Source organism: Mustelus asterias, unplaced genomic scaffold (genome assembly GCF_964213995.1).
Source record: "Mustelus asterias unplaced genomic scaffold, sMusAst1.hap1.1 HAP1_SCAFFOLD_116, whole genome shotgun sequence".
Classification (NCBI taxonomy): Eukaryota; Metazoa; Chordata; class Chondrichthyes; order Carcharhiniformes; family Triakidae; genus Mustelus; species Mustelus asterias.
This window is the reverse complement of record NW_027590156.1, coordinates 1,052,367-1,067,107: the sequence shown is the minus strand read 5'-3', so window position 1 is coordinate 1,067,107 and position 14,741 is coordinate 1,052,367. Positions and strand designations below refer to the sequence as shown.

General features: G+C 56.5%; 1 protein-coding gene across 1 annotated transcript in view; it reads left to right on the top strand.

Annotated features, from left to right (window-relative positions):
* Positions 1 to 10,391: 10,391 nt before the first annotated feature.
* LOC144484595 (uncharacterized) overlaps positions 10,392 to 14,741 on the top strand; it is a 185,593-nt gene continuing 181,243 nt past the window's right edge. Inside the window, exon 1 of the mRNA XM_078203079.1 lies at positions 10,392 to 10,408. The gene's annotated coding sequence lies outside the window, so the exon portion shown is untranslated. The remainder of the gene's footprint in view (positions 10,409 to 14,741) is intronic.

Genomic DNA, 14,741 nt, shown 5'->3' with positions numbered 1-14,741 from the left:
AGGAAGGATTGGATGGCTTGATTTTGGCAGGGGGGGGGCAAAGGGAGCCTTTGGGGGGGGGGCTGAGGATTTGGGGCAGGAACTTGGAGGATTCAGGGGGCTGAGAGTCAGATTGGCAGTGGGTGTGAGAGAGATTGAGCGGGGGGGAGGGGGTGCTTACAGAGTCGGATTAAAGGAGATCGGGCAGAGGGACAGGGAATCAGGTGGGGGAAAGAGGAGTTTTGGGGGGGAATTAGTGGAGATTGAGGGCAGCGGGTTGAGAAGGATTGGGAGTGGCTCAGAGGGCTTTGGCGGTGAGTTCCTGAGAGAGAGTGAGTGGGGGGGTGATTAGAGTGGGATTGGAGAAGATTGGGCAGAGAGGATCGGGGGGAGGGGCCGAGAGAGATTGGGCAGCAGGGAGGGTTAGAGGCGTTGAAGTGGAGGGATTTAGAGTGGGTTTCTGGAGTGGGGAATTAAGGAGGGGTTTGGGGGGAGGGGAATTTGGGGGTGAGAGACTGAGGGTGGCGGGTTTAAAAGGATTGGGAGTGGGTTCAGGAGAAGGGTTCGGGGGGGATTGAGCTGAGAGAGGAATCTATAGGGCATTGGCAGGAAGGGGAGGGGGGGGGGAGATTCAGCAGCGGTTTTTGTGTCTGGTGGGAACAGCTGGAGACGGGAAGCGGGGGGGGGGGGCGCAAGTCGGGGGGGGCGCAATTCGGGGGCGCCGCAATTCGGGGGGGGGCGCAATTCGGGGGGGGGCGCAATTCGGGGGGGGGCGCAATTCGGGGGGGGGCGCAATTCGGGGGGGGGCGCAATTCGGGGGGGGGCGCAATTCGGGTGGGGGGGCAATTCGGGTGGGGGGGCAATTTGGGGGGGCGCAATTCGGGGGGGGGGCGGCAATTCGGGGGGGGGGGGGCGCAATTCGGGGGGGGGTGCAATTCGGGGGGGTGCAATTCGGGGGGGGGCAATTCGGGTGGGGGGGCAATTCGGGTGGGGGGGCAATTCGGGGGGGCGCAATTCGGGGGGGGGCAATTCGGGTGGGGGGGCAATTCGGGGGGGGGGCGCAATTCGGGGGGGGGGCGGCAATTCGGGGGGGGGGGGGCGCAATTCGGGGGGGGGTGCAATTCGGGGGGGGGCAATTCGGGTGGGGGGGCAATTCGGGTGGGGGGGCAATTCGGGGGGGCGCAATTCGGGGGGGGGCAATTCGGGTGGGGGGGCAATTCGGGGGGGGGCGCAATTCGGGTGGGGGGGCAATTCGGGGGGGGGGGCGCAATGCGGGGGGGGGGGCGCAATTCGGGGGGGGGCGCAATTCGGGGGGGCGCAATTCGGGGGGGGGGCGCAATGCGGGGGGGGGCGCAATTCGGGGGGGGGGCGGCAATTCGGGGGGGGGCGCAATTCGGGGGGGGGGGCAATTCGGGGGGGGGCGCAATTCGGGGGGGGGGGCAATTCGGGGGGGGGGGGCAATTCGGGTGGGGGCGCAATTCGGGGGGGCGCAATTCGGGGGGGGGCGGCAATTCGGGGGGGGGGGCGCAATTCGGGGGGGGGCGCAATTCGGGGGGGGGCGCAATTCGGGGGGCGCAATTCGGGGGGGGGCGCAATTCGGGGGGGGCGCAATTCGGGGGGCGGCAATTCGGGGGGGGGGCAATTCGGGGGGGGGCGCAATTCGGGGGGGGCGCAATTCGGGGGGCGCAATGCGGGGGGGGGGGGCGCAATGCGGGGGGGGGGGCAATTCGGGGGGGGCGCAATTCGGGGGGGGCGCAATTCGGGGGGGGGCAATTCGGGGGGGGGGCAATTCGGGGGGGGGGGGCAATTCGGGTGGGGGCGCAATTCGGGGGGGGGGCGGCAATTCGGGGGGGGGGGCGCAATTCGGGGGGGGGCGCAATTCGGGGGGGGGGCGGCAATTCGGGGGGGCGCAATTCGGGGGGGGGCGCAATTCGGGGGGGGGGCGCAATTCGGGGGGGGGCGCAATTCGGGGGGGGGCGCAATTCGGGGGGCGCAATTCAGGGGGGGGCGCAATTCGGGGGGCGGCAATTCGGGGGGGGGGGCAATTCGGGGGGGGGCGCAATTCGGGGGGGGGCAATTCGGGGGGGGGCAATTCGGGGGGGGGGGCAATTCGGGGGGGGGGGCAATTCGGGTGGGGGCGCAATTCGGGGGGGCGCAATTCGGGGGGGGGCGCAATTCGGGGGGGGGCGCAATTCGGGGGGGGGCAATTCGGGGGGGGGGCAATTCGGGGGGGGGGGGCAATTCGGGTGGGGGCGCAATTCGGGGGGGCGCAATTCGGGGGGGGGCGCAATTCGGGGGGGGGGCGGCAATTCGGGGGGGGGGCGGCAATTCGGGGGGGGGCGCAATTCGGGGGGGGGCGCAATTCGGGGGGGGGGCGCAATTCGGGGGGGGGCGCAATTCGGGGGGCGCAATTCGGGGGGGGGCGCAATTCGGGGGGGGCGCAATTCGGGGGGCGGCAATTCGGGGGGGGGGCAATTCGGGGGGGGGCGCAATTCGGGGGGGGGCAATTCGGGGGGGGCAATTCGGGGGGGGGGGCAATTCGGGTGGGGGGGCAATTCGGGTGGGGGGGCAATTCGGGGGGGCGCAATTCGGGGGGGGGCAATTCGGGTGGGGGGGCAATTCGGGGGGGGGGGCGCAATGCGGGGGGGGGGGCGCAATTCGGGGGGGGGCGCAATGCGGGGGGGGGGGCGCAATTCGGGGGGGGCGCAATTCGGGGGGGCGCAATTCGGGGGGGGGGCGCAATGCGGGGGGGGGCGCAATGCGGGGGGGGGCGCAATTCGGGGGGGGGCGCAATTCGGGGGGGGGCGCAATTCGGGGGGGGGGGCAATTCGGGGGGGGGGGCAATTCGGGTGGGGGCGCAATTCGGGGGGGCGCAATTCGGGGGGGGGCGGCAATTCGGGGGGGGGGGCGCAATTCGGGGGGGGGCGCAATTCGGGGGGGGGCGCAATTCGGGGGGCGCAATTCGGGGGGGGGCGCAATTCGGGGGGGGCGCAATTCGGGGGGCGGCAATTCGGGGGGGGGGGGGCGCAATGCGGGGGGGGGGGGCGCAATGCGGGGGGGGGGGCAATTCGGGGGGGGGCGCAATTCGGGGGGGGCGCAATTCGGGGGGGGGCAATTCGGGGGGGGGGCAATTCGGGGGGGGGGGGCAATTCGGGTGGGGGCGCAATTCGGGGGGGGGGCGGCAATTCGGGGGGGGGGGGCGCAATTCGGGGGGGGGCGCAATTCGGGGGGGGGGCGGCAATTCGGGGGGGGGGGGCGCAATTCGGGGGGGGGGCGCAATTCGGGGGGGGGCGCAATTCGGGGGGCGCAATTCGGGGGGGGGCGCAATTCGGGGGGCGGCAATTCGGGGGGGGGGGCAATTCGGGGGGGGGCGCAATTCGGGGGGGGGCAATTCGGGGGGGGGCAATTCGGGGGGGGGGGCAATTCGGGGGGGGGGGGCAATTCGGGTGGGGGCGCAATTCGGGGGGGCGCAATTCGGGGGGGGGCGCAATTCGGGGGGGGGCGCAATTCGGGGGGGGGCAATTCGGGGGGGGGGCAATTCGGGGGGGGGGGGCAATTCGGGTGGGGGCGCAATTCGGGGGGGCGCAATTCGGGGGGGGGCGCAATTCGGGGGGGGGGCGGCAATTCGGGGGGGGGGCGGCAATTCGGGGGGGGGCGCAATTCGGGGGGGGGCGCAATTCGGGGGGGGGGCGCAATTCGGGGGGGGCGCAATTCGGGGGGCGCAATTCGGGGGGGGGCGCAATTCGGGGGGGCGCAATTCGGGGGGCGGCAATTCGGGGGGGGGGGCAATTCGGGGGGGGGGCGCAATTCGGGGGGGGGCAATTCGGGGGGGGCAATTCGGGGGGGGGGGCAATTCGGGGGGGGGCGCAATTCGGGGGGGGGCAATTCGGGGGGGGGCAATTCGGGGGGGGGGGGCAATTCGGGGGGGGGGGGCAATTCGGGTGGGGGCGCAATTCGGGGGGGCGCAATTCGGGGGGGGCGCAATTCGGGGGGGGGGCGGCAATTCGGGGGGGGGGCGGCAATTCGGGGGGGGGGGCGCAATTCGGGGGGGGGCGCAATTCGGGGGGGGGGCGGCAATTCGGGGGGGGGGGGCGCAATTCGGGGGGGGGGGCGCAATTCGGGGGGGGGGCGCAATTCGGGGGGGGCGCAATTCGGGGGGCGCAATTCGGGGGGGCGCAATTCGGGGGGGCGCAATTCGGGGGGGGGGCAATTCGGGGGGGGGGGGCAATTCGGGTGGGGGCGCAATTCGGGGGGGCGCAATTCGGGGGGGGCGGCAATTCGGGGGGGCGCAATTCGGGGGGGGGGCAATTCGGGGGGGGGCGCAATTCGGGGGGCGCAATTCGGGGGGGGGCGCAATTCGGGGGGGCGCAATTCGGGGGGGGGGCAATTCGGGGGGGGGGGGGCAATTCGGGTGGGGGCGCAATTCGGGGGGGCGCAATTCGGGGGGGGGCAATTCGGGGGGGGGCAATTCGGGGGGGGGCAATTCGGGGGGGGGCAATTCGGGGGGGGGCAATTCGGGGGGGGGCAATTCGGGGGGGGGCAATTCGGGGGGGGGCAATTCGGGGGGGGAAATCTGGCAATTCGGGGGGGGCAATTCGGGGGGCAATTCGTCGGGGGGCAATTCGGGGGGGGGGGCAATTCGGGTGGGGGCGCAATTCGGGGGGGCGCAATTCGGGGGGGGGGCGCAATTCGGGGGGGGGCGGCAATTCGGGGGGGGGCGGCAATTCGGGGGGGGGGCGGCAATTCGGGGGGGGCGCAATTCGGGGGGGGGCGCAATTCGGGGGGGGGCGCAATTCGGGGGGGGGCGCAATTCGGGGGGCGCAATTCGGGGGGGGCGCAATTCGGGGGGGGCGCAATTCGGGGGGCGGCAATTCGGGGGGGGGCAATTCGGGGGGGGCGCAATTCGGGGGGGGGCAATTCGGGGGGGGGGGCAATTCGGGGGGGGGCGCAATTCGGGGGGGCGCAATTCGGGGGGGGGGGCAATTCGGGGGGGGGGGGCAATTCGGGTGGGGGCGCAATTCGGGGGGGCGCAATTCGGGGGGGGGCGGCAATTCGGGGGGGGGGGGCGCAATTCGGGGGGGGGCGCAATTCGGGGGGGGGCGCAATTCGGGGGGCGCAATTCGGGGGGGGGCGCAATTCGGGGGGGGCGCAATTCGGGGGGGGCGCAATTCGGGGGGGGCGCAATTCGGGGGGCGGCAATTCGGGGGGGGGGCGCAATGCGGGGGGGGGGGGCGCAATGCGGGGGGGGGGGCAATTCGGGGGGGGGCGCAATTCGGGGGGGGGCGGCAATTCGGGGGGGGGGGGGCGCAATTCGGGGGGGGGGGCGCAATTCGGGGGTGGGCGCAATTCGGGGGGCGCAATTCGGGGGGGGGGCGCAATTCGGGGGGGCGCAATTCGGGGGGGGGTGCAATTCGGGGGGGGGCAATTCGGGTGGGGGGGCAATTCGGGTGGGGGGGCAATTCGGGGGGGCGCAATTCGGGGGGGGCGCAATTCGGGGGGGCGCAATTCGGGGGGCGGCAATTCGGGGGGGGGGGCAATTCGGGGGGGGCGCAATTCGGGGGGGGGCAATTCGGGGGGGGGCAATTCGGGGGGGGGGGCAATTCGGGGGGGGGGCGCAATTCGGGGGGGCGCAATTCGGGGGGGGGGGCAATTCGGGGGGGGGGGGCAATTCGGGTGGGGGCGCAATTCGGGGGGGCGCAATTCGGGGGGGGGCGGCAATTCGGGGGGGGGGCGCAATTCGGGGGGGGGCGCAATTCGGGGGGGGCGCAATTCGGGGGACTTGAAAAGCACCGAGACACATACACAGCTGAGTGAGAGTGTTCCAGGGCACTGAGTGTGGAAAGAGCTTTAACCAGTTACATTGCCTGAAAATACATCGCAGCATTCACAGTGGGAGAGACTGTACCTGTGTTCTGTGTGAGATTTAACTGATTGTTTAACCTGGAGAGTCACAAGGACACCCACACCATGGAGAAACCGTGGAAATGTGGGGACTGTGGGAAGGGATTCATTTCCCCATCTCAGCTGGAAGCTCATCGACGCAGTCACACTGGGGAGAGACCATTCACTTGCTGTGTGTGTGGCAAGGGATTCAGTCAGTTATCGAATCTGCGGACACACCAGCGAGTTCACACTGGGGAGAGGCCGTTCACCTGCTCTCAGTGTGGGGAGGGATTCACTCGGTTATCCAGCCTGCAGACTCATCAGCGAGTTCACACTGGGGAGAGGCCATTCACCTGCTCTCAGTGTGGGAAGAGATTCACTCAGACATCCCACCTGCAAACGCACCAGCGAGTTCACACTGGGGAGAGACCGTTCACCTGCTCTGTGTGTGGGAAGGGATTCACTGACTTATCCAGCCTGCGGGGACACCAGCGAATTCACACTGGGGAGAGACCATTCACCTGCTCTCAGTGTGGGGACGGATTCACTCAGTCATCCGCCCTGCGGAGACACCAGCGAGTTCACACTGGGGAGAAGCTGTTCACTTGCTCTCAGTGTTTAAAGGGATTCACTCAATTATCCCACCTGCAGACACACCAGCGAGTTCACACTGGGGAGAGGCCATTCACCTGCTCTCAGTGTGGGAAGGGATTCACTGACTTATCCAACCTGCAGACACACCAGCGAGTTCACACTGGGGAGAAACCATTCACCTGCTCTCAGTGTGGGAAGGGATTCACTCAGTCATCCAGCCTGCGGAGACACCAGCGAGTTCACACTGGGGGAGGCCATTCATCTGCTCTCAGTGTGGGAAGAGTTTCAGAACTTCATCCCACCTGCTGAGACACCAACCAATTCACAAGTGATTCCAGGGGTTGGATTCTGCTGTCATTGTTTCTGCTCTCAGTTACATCCAGGACTGCATTTTGTTCATTTTCCCAGTTGGTCAATGGGGAGGGTCGGAGGGGTTCTTTCTGCTGGACTGGCCGGTCTCACGACTTTGCCTCCAGTGGGCTGAGTCTTGTTACGAATACCTGGTTTCAAATTTCACATGGATCACAGAGTGACCGGGCGATCGGAAGTTAAGACATGTTGAGTCAGCATTTCTAATTGAAACACCGCCTGAATGCCAATCGAATTTCCTTTGCAATAGTTTGTTGTCTCCACTTCCTCCACCCTCGTAGGCAGCGATTTCCAGAACATTACCATTCGCTGCATCAAAATATTCTCCCTCACATTCCCCCCCCTGCATCTCTGACCCAAAACCTTAAATCTGTGTCCCCCTCGTCCTTGTCTCATCAGCTAATGGGAACAGCTTTTCTTTGTCCACCTTATCTAAACCTGTCAGAATCTTGTCCACCTCTATCAAATCTCCCTCAACCTCCTTTGTTCCAAGGAGAACCCCAGCCTGACATTGACAATAAGGAACAAACTAATAGAATATGTTAATGCCTGAAATCAAATGGGAATGTTTAATTTCTGATTTAAAGATATTGTGAATATATTGTCCTGGACAATCAAGGAATTTGAATAACTCACCTTGGGTGTGGTTGAATGGAATAGACAATCTGGTATCCACCTTCATTCTGGTGAAAGTATGGAATGTGTAGCTGGAAAACCCTCCCTAACAGGACTGTGGGTGTACTTACACCTCAGGCATTGTAGCAGTTCAAGAAGGCAGTGTTGGGGTTGACCATGGCCGAGGCAGCTACATACAGCCACATATTCTGTTATAATTGAAGGACTGCAGATTGAATATGAGGCATTATGGGACTGGACTATCTTGACCACATTCCTGTGGCTGCTCAGTTTCTGCAATCACGGACCATTAAAGCTGCTTAGCAGGGCCCCGATAGAGGACGTGGTGGGAATATTTACTCAGAATGAGTTAGAATTAAACTTATTCCAAAACACCGGCTGGTGTTCAGCAGCTGATATACCCGAATTTGTAAAAAGAGGGTCTGACCAATCAACAAACCATGGTAGGGAGTCGGTTAAGAAGTGAAGAAGCGTTCTCAGGCATTGTTTAAATTATTTCATCATAAATTTGTGATAAGAACTGTGAGGGACTTGTGACCCGATAGTCGGCGAGGTGACGGTATACTCCAAATAGCACTGGACTGAAAAGCGGACCTCTGAGCGTAGATTATAATGGTTATAATCCTACCCAAGCATGGTCAGTGAAAAATCAGAGCTCAAGTGGGGACCGGAGAGGTCTCTTACCTGCCATTTGGAAACTAAGAACAAGAAACATATTGATAAAATAATTAGAGAATAGAGCCAACGTTTTGAGTCTGAATGACACTTCGTAAGAGCTCTTATGAAGGGACATCTTGATTCGAAATATTGGCTCTATTCTCTCTCCACAGATGCTATCAGACCCGCTGAGATTTTCCAGCATTTTCTGGGTTTTTTTCAGATTCCAGCATCCACAGTATTTCACTTTTATGATAAAATGATTTGGTCTGATTGGGATCCCCACGACCCTCCCGCATTGTTCTGACTCTACCAGCTGGGCTGTGGAATTAATTGGATAGATCTTCCAGAGAGCCAGCAGAGACATAATGGGCCAAATGATTTCTATTTATGCTGTATCATTCTCTAAAACAGTGAATATTCAGTATCAGGGACAGAGAGAAGAACCAGTGACTGTGCGATTGAACCCAGCCAGAATCAGCACCATAAAGGGAGGAGTGAGAGGGAAACGGTGTGAAAGCTTTGAAACCATTGCATGGTCCTGCAGCAGAACTTTGAGAAATGGAGCACAGGAGATCACCAATTCTCAATATTTCATTAATTTACCTCAAATGCGAACAATGTTATTATGAATTAATTGTATGAGGTTTCAATGGCGGTTATTACCCAGCATTCGCTGCGGGTGTGAAAGTGCCCTACTCACTCCACAGGAGCCCAGTGCGCAGGCGCAGCACTGTATCTGGGGCATGCGCAGTGTCACTTTGCTCGGAGGCCTGCGAGTGCGGGAGACACTTGTTTCAAGGGGTGAGAATCGGTAGGGCGGCCGGAGGAATGGAGTCGGGGTGGGGAGGGAGCAGAGGCTTCATGAACATCTGCTGTAGGCCGCAAGGCCTGAATAAGAGCCTTCCGGTCCCGGGTTTGCAGCTCCGGGGATTTTATCTGGGATCAGGCCCAGTGCCGTGGCCGCCATCTTTGTTTAGCGGGGAGCAGAGCGCATGCGCGCTCAGTGGGCGGAGCTTCAGGATTTGGGTGACCAGGAGAGACAATGTTTGAGTCATTGACTGACAGGCCGGGTTCATGGATGCTGCCTTTCCCGGGGGAAGGTGCTGCAGGGGGAATGTGCGGCCATTCGAATAACAGAACAAAAACATGATCAAAATTAGGAGCAGGAGGGGGCATCTAGACCCATCGAGGCTGCTCCACCATTCAGTAAACACATGGCTTAACTCAATTTTCCTCCAGCCTCAACCTCTCTAACTCATCACCTCCTGGTAGGTAAAATTGTAAATAACACAGCTTTGAATATACTCAATGAGCCGGCCTCTATTGTTCAATGAGGGAGAGAATTTCACAGCTTACTGAACTTCTGAGAGAAGCAATTTCTCCTCATCTCTGTCTTAGATCATTATTTTTAAATTGTTCTCGCAGTTCCAGATTCCGTGTTGAGGGGTAAACCCTTTCAGCATTCACTCTGTCAAGCACCTTCAGAATCTCATATGTTTCAGTAAGATCACATCTCATTTATCTAAAATCCAACGAGCATAGATGCACCCTGCCGAACCTTTCCTCATAAAACAGACCCCTTCATGCCCAAAATCAGCGAGTGAACCTTGTCTGAATTGTTTCCAATGTAAGTATATTCCATCTTAAGTAATCTTATGCTAGAAAACAGGAGGGGAGAATGTTATGGATTTATATTCAGGACTGACAAATGACTGTTGGGGGTGACACAGTGGTTAGCAGTTCTGTCTCATAGCGCCAGAGACCCGGTTCAATTCCAGCCTCGGGTGATTGTCTGTATGGAGTTTGCACATTCTCACTCTGTCTGTGTGGGTTTCCTCCGGGTGCTCTGGTTTCCTCCCACACTCCAAAGATGTGCAGGTTAGGTTGATCAACAGTGCTAAATTGTCCCTCTGTGTCCCAAGATGAGGGGGGAGGAAAGGGGAGGATTAGTGATGTACGTACATCAGGTTACAGGGATAGGGTCTGAGTAAAGGGTCTGTTAGAAACTTGATGCAGACTCAATGGCCTAAAAGACCTCCTTCTGCACTGCAGAAATTCTGTGATTTTGGAATCTCCTTGGTTAGAAGAAGAGGATTTTCAAGCAATCTCAAACCCCCCAAAAATGTGTATCTCTTAATTTCAAGCCACAATTAACACGTGACTCTTGTAATCTCCTTTTGCAGGGAGTTAGAATATTTGAAGATTGCAATTTTTCTCTGATTCCAGTGCTTCTGACATCTTTCCAGCTGCAGGTTTCAAATTAGAAAACAGTGAAATTGTTTCAGAGGTGAGTATTATTGAACATTTACCTATAATTTTGAATTTTCCTGCTGTGCTCTGTTATCTGTACTCTGGTTCCACGTCTTTGGGGCTGGTGTGACTCCGTTACTCTGGATCTGAATCCATGTCCATCCATTGCTTTGTTTCACCCCTGCCCTCCCTGATCACCTCTCTGTCATTGTCAGTTCAGAGAAGGATCTGCAGGCTGATAGCTGGGATGAAGGCATTGTTTTGTGAGGAAAGGTTGGGCCTGTACTGACTGGAGTTTAGAGGTGATCATAGTATTGACATCAGATTGTGAGGTAGTGATTAGTATAGATGAAGAGAGGATGTTTCCAATGTTGGGGATTCCAGAATTAGTCGGCAAATTGTCAAAATAAAGGGTCCCCCATTTCTGATGGTGAGGAGGAGAAATGTCTTCCCTCAGAGGGCCGTTAGTCTTTGCAATTCTCTTCCCCAGAGAGCAGTGGAGGCTGCATCATTAAATATACTCAAAATACAGAGAGATTTTTGATCGAAAAGGGAGTCAAGGGTGACAGGAAGAAAAGTGGAGTTAAGATTACATCAAATCAGCCATGATCTTGATGGGGAGACGATGGCCTTGTGGTATTATTGCTGGACTATTAATCAGAAACTCAGCTAATGTTCTGGGGACCCGGGTTTGAATCCTGCCATAGAATCATAGAAATCCTACAGTACAGAGGGAGGCCATTCAGCCCATCGAGTCTGCACCAACAACAATCCCACCCCATAGCAGCTTGGTGGAATTTGAATTCAATAAAAAATATCTGGAATTAAGAAATTACTGATGACCATGAAACCCTTTTGATTGTCGGAAAAACCTATCTGGTTCACTAATGTCCTTCAGGGAATGAAATCTGCCATCCTTAACTGGTCTGGCCGACATGTGACTCCAAAGCCACAACAATGTGGTTGACTTGCAACTGCCCTCCAAGAGCAACTCGGGATGGATAATAAATGCTGGCCAGCCAGCAACATCCATATCCCATGAATGAATGAAAAAAATTCAATTGAGCAGCTTGGTGGGCTGAATTTCTAACTATTTCTTATGATCTGTCAGGAACATGAAATGGTGAGTGTCAATCAGCATTAATTAGCACCTTCAGGAGAATTGGGTGGGTGTATATTAAAGTTTATTTATTAGTCACAAGTAAGGCTTATTTTAACACTGCAATTTCTCTTAAAGACATCGACATCCTTTGCTCCCTCAGCTTGACACATTGATTTGTCTGGCTGAAAGGTCCCTTTCCTAATGTTCACAATTAAAGGGCTGGTTTCCCCAGGGGATGGCTGACATTTAAAAGAACAATAAATTAATATAGGGCAGAGATATGCCTTGTGTTGTTACATTGTAGATTTGATATATTATTTATGGTTCTGTAACAAAGTACATTTATTATTATTTCTCGTTTTGTAATGGAGCACTGAAGCAATGTTATATATTTCCACTCATCGAGTCATTACAGCACAGAAGGAGTCCATTCAGTAACTCGAATCCGTGCCGACTCTCTGTAGAACAATCCAGTCAGTCCCATTCCCTTTCTATATTCCCGTTCCCCTGCAAGTTTATTTCCTTCACGTGCCCATCTAATTTCTGAAATATATTAAAGGGGACAGTAAACTAATATCGGACAGAGACGTGTCTGATGTTTTTTTTTATTCATCCTTGGGACACGGGCATTGCCGGCTGGGCCAGCATTTATTGCCCATCCTTAATTGCCCTTGAACTGAGTGGCTCGCTGGGCCATTTCAGAGGATGGTTGAGAGTCAACCACATTGCTGTGGCTCTGGAGTCACATGTAGGCCAGACTGGGTAAGGACGGCAGATTTCCTTCCCTAAAGCACATTAATGAACCAGATGGGTTTTTTGGTCAATCGACAATGGTTTCATGTTCATCAGTAGATTCTGAATTCCAGATTTTGTTTTTAAATTCAAATTCCACCATCTGCCGTGGCAGGATTCAAACCTGGGTCCCCAGAACATCAGCTCAGTTTCTGGATTAATAGTCTAGCGATAATACCACGAGGCTATCAACTCCCCTGTTGTTATATGGTACAGATTAGATATATTATTTATAGCTCTGTAATAAAATACACTTATTATATCTGGCTGTGTAATTTTGGACTGCAGCTATATTATATATTTCCAACAATCTCTTCCCTCAGAGAATTGTTAGTATCTAGATTTCTCTTCCATAGGGACCAGTGGAGGGATTGAATATATTCAAGGATGAGTTAGACAGTTTTTGAATGATAAGGGAGTCAATAATTATTGGGAACAGGCTGGAAAATGGAGAGAAAGCTCAGATGAGGAAGGATTTCTTCACTCAAGGACGTGGTGATGTTTTGGATTCTCTACCCCAGAGGACTATAGAGCCTCAGTCATCAAGAATTTTCAAGAGAGGGATTGATAGGTTTCTAGATATTGAAGATATCGATGGATATGGGGGACAGTGTGGGGAAAATAATGCAGAGGTAGATCAACCAATAATCTCAATGAATGGTTGAGCAGACTCGATGGGCCGAATGCTGACTGCAGCTCCTATTTGTTCTGATTTCTGTGCTGGACAGGAAGCAGTGAACATGGATCTGTCAATCAGCCTCAATCAGCACCTTCAGGAGAATTGGGAGGGTGAATATTAGATACAGCAGAGTGAGAATGGAGGGAGAGTGTGTGGGATGGAGATTCACGGCTTTTGGGGAATGAGAGAGGAAAGAATGTTCATTAGAATCATAGAATTGCTGCATCTTATCAACCGTCCCTGAGCTTTCACAATGAATCCCACTTCTGAGGACACCCTTATCTCTGACTTGTCTGTACTGCTGGCAGTCTCACAAAGCAGCTGCCTGTGTGCTGATACGGGAGGCCCTGCTCGGTAAGTTTAATGCTCCATGACTGTGTCTTTAATGAATGCTCCATAGAAACTAGAAATGTAGATTTGAATTTCGATCATATTCTGAATTGCGATATTTTTTTTTCTAAATTGACTTACAGGATATTAGACAAGGAGAAATCAGACAGAAATCTCCAACATCACATCGAGATCTGACAGAGTGACTCGATTTCTTGGGACCTGAATATCATCGGCCTTTGAATCTAGCAGGAGAAATGTTTGTTTGGCCTCTTGGCTTCAAAAGATTGTAAACATCGCTGTGACTAGAAATGCACTGAGATACACACACCCGAGTGAGAGTGTTCCAGTGCACTGAGTGTGGAAAGAGCTTTAACCAGTTACACAGCCTGAAAATACATCGCAGCATTCACAGCGCGGAGAGACTGTACCCGTGTTCTGTGTCAGATTTAACTGATTGTTTAACCTGGAGAGTCACAAGGACACCCACACCATGGAGAAACCATGGAAATGTGGGAACTGTGGGAAGGGATTCAGGTTCCCATCTCTGCTGGAAATTCATCGACGCAGTCACACTGGGGAGAGACCATTCACCTGCTCTGTGTGTGGGAAGGGATTCACTGACTTACCTAATCTGCAGAGACACCAACGACTTCACACTGGGGAGAGGCCATTCACCTGCTCTGTGTGTGGGAAGGGATTCAGTCAGTTATCCAGCCTGCAGAAACACAATCTCACTCACACCAATGAGAGACTATTTAAATGCTCTGACTGTGGGAGTGGTTTCAAAAGCTCTGGGGAACTGGTGTCCCACCAGCGCATTCACACTGAGGAGAGACCGTTCAGCTGCTCTCACTGCACAAAGAGATTTAGAACTTCATCCGACCTGCGGATACACCAGCGAGTTCACACTGGGGAGAGACCGTTCACCTGCTCTGTGTGTGGGAAGGGATTCACTCATTCATCCAGCCTGCTGAGTCACAATCTCACTCACACCAATGAGAGACCGTTTAAATGCTCTGACTGTGGGAGCGGATTCAGAAGTTCTCAGGATCTGGTATCCCACCAGCGCATTCACACTGGGGAGAGACCGTTCAGCTGCTCTCACTGCTCAATGAGATTTAGAACTTCATCCAACCTGCAGATTCACCAGCGAGTTCACACAGGGGAAAGACCGTTCACCTGCTCTGTGTGTGGGAAGGGATTCACTCGGTCATCCAGCCTGCAGAAACACAAAGCCACTCACACCAATGAGAGACCATTTAAATGCTCTGACTGTGGGAATGGCTTCAAAAGGTCTCAGGATCTGGTGTCCCACCAGCGCATTCACACTGAGGAGAGACCGTTCAGCTGCTCTCACTGCTCAAAGAGATTTAGAACTTCAACCAACCTGCGGCAACACCAGGGAGTTCACACCGGGGAGAGACCATTCACCTGCTCTGTGTGTGGGAAGGGATTCACAACTTC